Source organism: Tympanuchus pallidicinctus, unplaced genomic scaffold (genome assembly GCF_026119805.1).
Source record: "Tympanuchus pallidicinctus isolate F22 unplaced genomic scaffold, pur_lepc_1.0 scaffold16, whole genome shotgun sequence".
Lineage (NCBI taxonomy): Eukaryota > Metazoa > Chordata > Aves > Galliformes > Phasianidae > Tympanuchus > Tympanuchus pallidicinctus.
Window position 1 is genome coordinate 1,035,709 of NW_026294679.1, and position 9,352 is coordinate 1,045,060.

At 43.6% G+C, this 9,352-nt stretch overlaps 1 long non-coding RNA gene across 1 annotated transcript; it reads right to left on the bottom strand.

Moving 5' to 3' along the window:
- Positions 1 to 298: 298 nt before the first annotated feature.
- Positions 299 to 8,415, bottom strand: LOC128077624 (uncharacterized). The gene is made up of 3 exons (XR_008205107.1): positions 8,316 to 8,415; positions 6,568 to 6,682; positions 299 to 385 (listed from the first exon to the last, which is right to left on the bottom strand). It is a non-coding gene; the product is annotated as an uncharacterized LOC128077624 (long non-coding RNA).
- Between the last annotated feature and the right edge of the window lie 937 nt (positions 8,416 to 9,352).

Below are 9,352 nucleotides of genomic sequence, written 5' to 3' on the forward strand. Positions count from 1 at the left end.
ATTCCTAGGGTATTTTGAGCTGGTAATAAGTTCAGGTCCCTGCACATGGGGCAGCTCCCACCCACCTCATCAGCAGGAGGAGACTGAAGGTGCTCAGGGTCTGCCCTTCACCCGCCTCTGTGCCATCCATGACACCAGCCACAGCCTTCAGCTGACCTACAAAGAAAACTATGGGGTTTATCACTGAATAATCTGATTCATGGGAAAATGCAATTACTCATTGTTTTGAAGAAGGAGATTTTGCTGCCCATCACTTGCATTGCTGCCCAACACTGCTGGAACAGCGCTGGTTCCTTACCTGCAACAGCTCTTCACTTCAGCTCCTTGTTGAGCTTTCATAGCTTCACTGGTTATTTATGAAACCCAATGTCATTCATTTTCCTTCCTGAAAAATACAAGCAGACACATCACCAGCCAATCTGGCAGTGCCTGAGACCAAAGACCACCATCTCACATCCTCACCCAGCTTTGCTTCATGACCCGTCTGCCTTCCCACTCATCCTCCCCCTGCCTGCTGAACTGCTTTCCTCTCATGAAAAACCTTTCATCTCATTTATAAGCAAAAGCTGATACTCTTTTTACTTTGTTAAAGGCACTTGAGGCAGAGTGCTGTATGCATGTGCAGTGCTGTGCTGCCTGGTACAGACTGTGCATAAAGCAACCCAGGGAAATGGGCAGTGCTGCTCCTGGCCAAGGCTGCCTTCACTTTTCCTTCCACACCTCCTCTGTTAAAGGTTGAAGTTGAGGAAGTGCCCTTTTCCTAAAACATTTTGATTATCACTTTTCTCCATCTCAGGGATGCACTACAAAAGCCTCAATATGTTAGAAAATGATAACATAATATGTTATTCTATATTATATTATTTGATACTGGTATAAACTGCATAAAATCAGTAATTTCTACATTATTTTTGAGTTTTTTTGCTGCTATTATTCTTGCTGTTGTGTTGTTGTTTTTGTTTTTAAGATTGGAGACCCTCCCCATGTATCGGCAAACAGAAAGAATTCAGTAGATGTACCTCAAGGAAGAATTCTGTGCTCCTTGCCATTCGGTCACTATTCAAATCCTGAGTAGTAAAACAAAGCCCAGACAATTTAATCTCTAAAGCCCTTCCGAAGAAAACAGAGGGTGAAGCGAATCTCTCCTGCTGTCCAGTTTTGCCACAACATGAATACTTTGTGCTGCCCCACAAGTCTGTTGTAACACTCAGCACTTAAAAAAATCAGTTATGAACACTGGAGGGAAATGACTGTTTACAAGGGTGGATGGTGATAGGATGAGGGGGAATGGTTTTAAACTGAGACAGGGGAAGTTGAAGTTGGATGTTAGGAGGAAGTTTTTTTCCCCCAGAGGGTGGTGAGGCACTGGCACAGGTTGCCCAAGGAGGCTGTGGATGCCCCATCCCTGCAGGCATTCAAGGCCAGGCTGGATGTGGCTCTGGGCAGCCTGGGCTGCTGGTTGGTGACCTGCACACAGCAGGGGGTTGGGACTGGGTGAGCACTGTGCTCCTGTGCAACCCAGGCCATTTATTATTCTATGATCCGTGGGAGAAACCTAGAGACATTGGTTCCTTCTCTGCCTACAGAGAGGGAAATTGAGATGGCAAGGATGAAAAAATAAACTACTCAGCAGCAAAACTGAAACCCTGCTGCATTTCCTAATCCTTCATCACCCTCTGGCTGAGATTGAGCTTGCTGATGTCATCTGAAGCCCTACATTAAAGGCAGGTGAGAGCTGCTACAGCCACCAGAGTGAAGCTCTTGGTAAAGCTGGCTGCACCAGGTACACTGCTACATGTTCCCATTTCTGTACATGCACTGCATACTTATATATGCATCTAACATGCTGCCCAGCCTTGAAAAGCCAAGCGTCAGACTCCAGCCCACATCGTGCTTTGCCTACAGCCAGCTCCATACTTCTGGCAATGATGGTTTATTACAGATACCCAGAATTACTTAAGCACAGTGCTGTGCAATGCACGTGCTCTGACACTGTACACAAAAGGCACATTACACCTCCTAAGATTAAAATGCCTGGCTCAGCTGCACACAATCTACCACATGAACTCCAGCACACATTATGATCATTTATAAAGCAGTTTCTTTGGGGTAATCCCCAGTAGGTAAGACAGATTATCTGATTTCCACTTGCAGGACCCACACCAAATTCCTTTGATTAATCAGAAGCCATTAATGGTAATAGCAATGAGTTTGCCACTAAGCATACTATAAAATATGTAAAGCCTGGATGACTCTCAATAGATCTTGGCAAGTGCCTCATTTAACCTTCACAGCTCATGAAAAACTGTTCCAACTTCTTCGGTTTAAACATGAAAACTATCGATTGTTTACAGCACTGTATGACCTTTTCTGACAAGTGGGAAAAATTATGAGATATTAGGTTGTAATTCAATCAAGCAATATCTTCTAAATTACGTTGGGTTTCAAAACGCTGATGTTGCTTCTGCACATTTATTTAGGCTTTGAGCCCCCTTCTAAGTCTTTGGAGAAGATAAGCATGAATCCTGCTCCAAACTGCAGTGCTCCTTGGAGGGCTCTGAATGCAGATAAATCTGCAACGTCCCTAAGGCACCAGATCCGAAAAGCTGCTCTAAGGAATGATAAGAAATGCTGAAAACATCAACTGTTTTGTAGATGTAAACATGATCATAAATTGATGTTTAGTGGTTCTGTATAATACAGATGATGCATGACATGGACCAAAATCCTATTTCACACCACGTGCATAGAGTCATGCCTTCCACAAACCAGTGGGTGCATAAGGCACTGTTTAACCTAACAGCACTCAACAGCAGTGTGCTGAGCCCTGACCTGCTATCCCAGCCCTTGGCTCCAACCAAACCTTGCTGCTGATCACACAGCCTGCAGGACTTCAAGAATTAAAAACACATTGTGACAGCGATTCTTTGTCTCCTATGGGATCTCATTTATGTCTCTCCTGATGGTACTTTCACTGTTTGTTTTACTTCAAAGTCTTTTACTCTTTCATCCCCAGAACTATGCCTCCAATGTGAGAAGTTACTGTCTCTTATTATAGACCTGTAATTACAAGCCAGAAGCGAGGACTGAAATGGATCCACGGGAGCACAGTGTTAAGGAAACATCCCTTCCAACTCAATCAATCAATTCTATAAACAAATGAAATCTATAGAAGCTATTAGAACAATATTTTAGAAACACAGAATAATAGAATGGCCTGGGTTGAGAAGGGCCACAATGCTCATCCAGTCCCAACCCCCTGCTATGTGCAGGATCACCAACCAGCAGACCAGGCTGCCCACAGCCACATCCAGCCTGGTCTTGAATGATGCTTTCAGCATCAAGTGCTTCTGAAGATAACAGACATGAAAGAGAGACATTGCTGGTGGTCACCTGCGAGTGTTTGAAGTGACAGACCATTTTCTCTCCATCAGTAGAAAGAGTTACCTGGAAGTTGATGGCATCTCTGTGAGCACTGGCAGTTGCAAGAGAGAAAAGCCAACTCTGAAGGTTCTCCACCCTGCTTTGCTCTCTGGTGGGCAGTGCACGTTGCAGAGCTGCTCCCAACATGCTCCCAGCACACATCCCACCACTTCCCGCACAGAAATTCACATTTCATACATTATGCAAACTGCTCAGACCAACTTCAAGTGTTCTGACTTGCTCGTAAGTAATAGGATTAGAACATTTTAAAAAAGTAGAAATATTCTGTGATGCATACCTTGCTGAAGGAAACTCACCCTGCCTTGAAGGAGCACGGAGAAGAGGTGGATTTTATTCTGCTTTCTGCTCTCCATCTGGGATTTCTTCCAACTAAAATCTATCAAATCAAACCCCCGTTCCACAAGTGACTTTAATGCTCGAACTGCTGTAGAAGTGATTAGAGAAATACTTACACTGGAACATAAATAATTGTAAAAGTTGGGATTAGAAGCCTATGGGAGCAGCATCCTTTCATGAGAAAGGATGAGCAGAATGCATTTTCCACCCTGTTTTGACTTGGAATGCTTCCACCCACACATAAGGCTGTTACTGTGAAAGCTGTAAATGTTTTTCTGTTAGGGACATTAAAGCACTGGGGCTGCTGTATGAAGCTGAATACGGAAGGCTTTTTTACAGCTGGTGGTTTAATGGTAATTGGTCCTTGTCACTCTCACCTGTTTCAGGCACTGAGATTCCTGAACATCCTGCTGTATAATTTAGGGCTGATTTATGGGAAGAATGACAAAACATTACCAGTCTCAATGGAAACATAACTCCCCTTGAACAGGAAAGTTCAAGTTTACCAGAAAGAGGTCATTTGAGTTTGTTTTACTGTGCTCCTTGGTCCCAAACTCAACCTGCTCTTTCAGGAGGGCAGGTCTTTGAGGAATTTCACCATATAAAATATTGAAGAGACCTCAAGCCACTCTGAGGAGCACAGACTTAATGTGAAGGACCAGCTCCATCTCCACATTGCCCAAACCCATGGCACCAGGTCCTCCAAGGAACAAGCATGAGCACAGTTTTGAAAAGGAGCTGCATAAACAAATTTTACCTCAAAATAAAGCAAACATCCTCTATAGGGGACAACTGTCAAGGTAAGTTAGAGGCATTTCTAGCAGTGACCATTTCAGAAGTTGCCAAGGTGAGATAAAATAGTTTAGCATCACAGAAACATTAAGGCTCTAAGATCATCTAGTCCAATAGTCCACATACACAATATTGACCACTAAAACACATTCCTCAGTGCCACACAGAATCACAGCATGGCCTGGGTTGCAAAAGAGCACAGTGCTCACCCAGCTCCAACCCCCTGCTGTGTGCAGGTCACCAACCAGCAGCCCAGGCTGCCCAGAGCCACATCCAGCCTGGCCTTGAATGCCTGCAGGGATGGGGCATCCACAGCCTCCTTGGGCAACCTGTGCCAGTGCATGTTTAGGAATGTCTTAACTTCAGAACTTCATACTGACAAGGAAAGCATCTAAAGTGTGTGCATGATCTTTTTTTTTTTTCCCCTTTTCCTCCAATGAAAAATTAGGCAAAAGGCACAAACGTACAAACACAAAGAAGTTTGGACTGAATATGTACCCAAAGCAAACTGATTGATTTCACATGATTTAACCATTCTCTTATAAAGTCAAGGTAATAATTTGGAAAGCCAGCAGCTTAGCATTGATCTGTGACAAGAGGACACCATCATAACACCAACCAAGGTTACAGTCAATGAGAGGGGAAAGAAGTGACCTGAGACTGGCAATAAGGCACAAGGTGAATGGCTATTCAACAACTGAACAATTTCCCCTTACTTTCTCAATCAGCTCTTAACACAGAGGTACATAAACTATTCCAGCACAGCTCAAGGCAACAGAGCTTGCTGCATTTCAGACCAGTGAGTTCAGCTTCTGCGAAAGCAAAAATAGCACAATTCACCAAGTTCAAAAATTCTGTTTAATATATATGGAAGCAGCAGGTAAGGGTTCATTAACAGCTGTTTGGCGTAATTACTCCATATGCATCAATGTCTGTTTTTTAAATATATACACAATTTTAACATCTGTGGGAGGCAAAAGGAAGACCAAGAATGCTGAGCTGGAGCCATCACTAAGGCAATAAAAAAATAATTGATAATTTGTAGAGAGACGTTATCATATCTGCTTCAAATATTCAAATATTCAAATATTCAGCATCTCCCTTTTGTTTTTTCTTCTTTTTTGTTTTCCTCCCCCTCTCCTGGTAGGGAGCAGTGGATTGGGACATACTCAGCTCTCCTTGTTTTAAAAGAAAGAAATCAACCCCCTGAGCCATCGATCCATTGTCATGTTAAGAAGCACCATATTTACCACCAGCAATGCACAGTCAAGCAATCAATTTCTCAGTTGCAGGAGGTGCAGCGTATTTCTGCCATCAGGTTCAGGTAGCTTAAGAAGCTAATCACAGCTCAATTAAAAGTTACTGCTGCCAGTTGGGAGCGATTACATGAAAACACCTGATTTTAAAATAAATATCTTTTGAATGATGGCTCAATTGTAGCAATGGTTGTGCACTCCCACAAGAAGCATAAGGAACCATCAGCAAGAGCTGCACCTTCCACCACTCATATCCAGGCACATTTATGCTCCGGGTCATTTGAACAACTTCCAAAAGTGAAATGCAGCTTCTGAGAGCCCACTGGAGGCTGCAGCACAAGCAGGAGCAGCACCTGCTGGGCTGAACATGGCAGTTCAGAGTACAGGAGCTCCACAATGAGTTGGCCATGAGTTGAGAATAAACAAAACAATCCAGTGCCTGAGCAGCCTTCAGCAGTTTTAAGCTCCTCTCTAATTCCAAAACTATGTGAGGCGTTACCAAAAGACCCAAACGAGCCTAAGCCAGCCACATTAAACAACTACTGGTATCTTCTAACAGGTCACTAATTTAGGAATGCCCCACACAGCACCTACTGCTGCAACCAAGCTACCCAAATGCATCGTGCTCTTTGGGACAGGCTTGGGGTGCTGTGACCACTGCCTCCAGAAGCTCATGTCCCACATGAGCCCCAAATGCCAGCAGAAAGCATAGCCCTGGCCCAGCACCATCTGCACACACCTACAGAGAAGCAAGGCTTGTTTCTAGGATGAGAGTGAAGCGTGAATGTCCTTCTGTCCAGATAGAGCAAGAAGCCAGAGGAGGATCTTCACCATCACATTCAGCCCTTCTGCTCCTTGGGGCCAGAAAAGGAAGGGAGAAAAAAGCACTGTTAGACCTCATCCAAAAGCAGATATTTCTCTCAGTGTGCCATCATGCCTTCTTCCACTATGAGGAAAATACTATCCTGGAGGCAGAGCAAACTTCACAAACAAATGCAGAAACAAGAAAATTGGAGATTTCTTTCCCTAGATAACTTTTAGTGTTATCTCCAGAAGATTTCTCTGGCATTCTAGTGTCAGAAACGCATCTTTCCTCCTCCTTCCTATCATACAAACCATAGGAAAGCAGCAAAAAAATAAGGCATATATCCTTTAGAAAAACAGCTCAAATTTATTTCCCTCCTTCCCAAGAACTCTGGTAAGTTATAGCAACATTCACCTTCTCACCTTTGGAAAAATATCCTTCATTTCCTGGTCTGAGGTTGTCCAGCTTCAACCTCCGTCACCCTCAGACAAAGAAATCAATACAAACAGAAGCATTTCAGCTTTCTGGGAAATGGCAGTGGGGTCTTTGACACGGCAGGAGGCCACCGTGTGCTGCTTGCAGTGCATGGCAGGGAGCAGCTGCACCAAGGAGAAACCACCTCCTCCTGGGGAGGAAACTCCAAATTATACAGATATGAAAGCCTTCTGGTTTTTTTGGGGGAGGCAATTTTTTATTTTATTTTAATTTTTGAACTAGGATAAGTTTAGACTGGATATCAGGAAAAACTTCTTCACAGAAAGGGTTGTTAAGCACTGGAATGGGCTGCCAGGGAGGTTGTGGAGCCACCATCCTTGATCGTGTTTAAAAACCATCTGGATGTGGTGCACAGGGACAAGATTTAACAGTGGGTTGTTAGGGTAGTATGGTTAGGTTGTGGTTGGACTTGATCTTTAAGGTCTGTTCCAACCTGAGCAATTCTATGATTCTATGACTATAAAACAAAAAATCAAAAAGGAGAGCACTTGAGACAAAAACTGCTTCTCAAAAGCAATACAAGAATGAAGGTAACTTTTGAGATCAGTGCTGCCCCACAGACTGAGTATTACTCTTTGGGATGGCTGTTGTGAACATCTATGTGCCATCAGCTCTGAGAGTGGGGCACTCGTGAGTAGACATAAAACCAAAGTATTGAATATATTCTTTCAATTTTCTTTCGCAACATTTTCTGTTTCTGAAGCAACCTATGCTTCCTGCACAGGGTTCTGCTGCAGGAGCTCCTGGACAGGTGGTGACAGTGTGAGAACTTGACCTGGACTGCAATGGGAGTTGGACATTCACAGCAGGAATCAATACCCAACTGGACCTGACTGCCTCTTCACATCAGTCCCACTCAGGTTCTGTCATATCCACTCCTTGTCCTGAAACAGTGGATGAAAATAAATGAAGAGCAGAAATCAAGGAGGGGGAAAAGAAATAAAGGATCAATCCTATTTCCACTAAAGGCACTAAGTTTTAGTTTCAGCTGACAGCAAATGCAAAGTACTTTTGAGGGGAAAAAAAAGGAGAGCAGGAAAAGATCTGAGAAGAAAAGAGAGATGGTGTCAGTAAGCATATAGTCAGTGAATATAAAGATGTTAAAATTCTGAAATAAACAAAAGAGTTTGGCACAGCAGATTATAATAACAAAAAGAGAATAGATAGAAAGTAGATAGAAAGCTTACCCACATCCTGGGCTTGCTGCAAAACTCCAGAGGAGGGATCTCCAGAAAAGATCCTTTCCCACTAGCAATCAGCTCTTAAATGTGTCTAGGAGAGATGCAGCCAGGCTCCAGCCCTTCCAGTAGCACAGGAAAATTGCCTTCACCTGTGCTCCTCTGGCTGGCTCATGGCTCGCCTCAGGTGATCAATCAGAGGTTCAGGCCGTGATTCAGAAGTTCCCATACAGTAAGCAAATGGAAAAGAGAGCAGCAAGTTCTCGTTCAGCAGGCACCTTACATGTGGCTTCACCTTTAGAAAGCAGAAGAGGTCCAGAAAGTTTCCCATTTCAACAGGAGCATCCATCAGCAGGACCAGATTCTGCCCTGTAGTGCACAGAATGGGGGTCCCACAACCCACCCATCTCTCAGTGGCCTTTGGAGGAGAGATACAACCTCATCTTCTGCTCCTCACGCTGCCAGCAAACACCAAAATCACATCTGTCTGTGCTCTGGACGCTCAGCTCTGAACAGCAGTCCCACACTCATCCCACACCAAGCACTGAAGAAACTCCCAGAAACACAAGCAGCAAGAAGAGACCGTGCTCCAGGTTTTGTCCTATGGTAACCAAAGGAACACTTGTAGCACCACTGAATGTTTTTTCTTTAAAAATATTAACTTCAATGCCTTCCACTCCAGTGAACACTCCATCTAACACTCCATTTGCCATAATCTGCACCTACATACTGAGTCTTTCACTTAAATGTATCTATCATATTCACATCGTTGCTGCAAACAGACAAGCCTTCCAGAAATGGCAAAAAGTGAAATGTGTTTCCCTGTACTTAAATGGGCATTTCTGCTCACAGCGACACCTTATTTGTATGTGGAGTGAAGCACAAAAGTAATAGCCATATCTGAATTTCTGGCAGGAAAGGAGCTTGATGGATACCTTTAAAAAAACAGCTTCAAGATTTTCAAAACACTACAGAATGTGAGGACAAATGTCTAAAGCTAGAATGCATTTCATGGCAAATTTACAGCTAGTTTGAATGAATAGTCA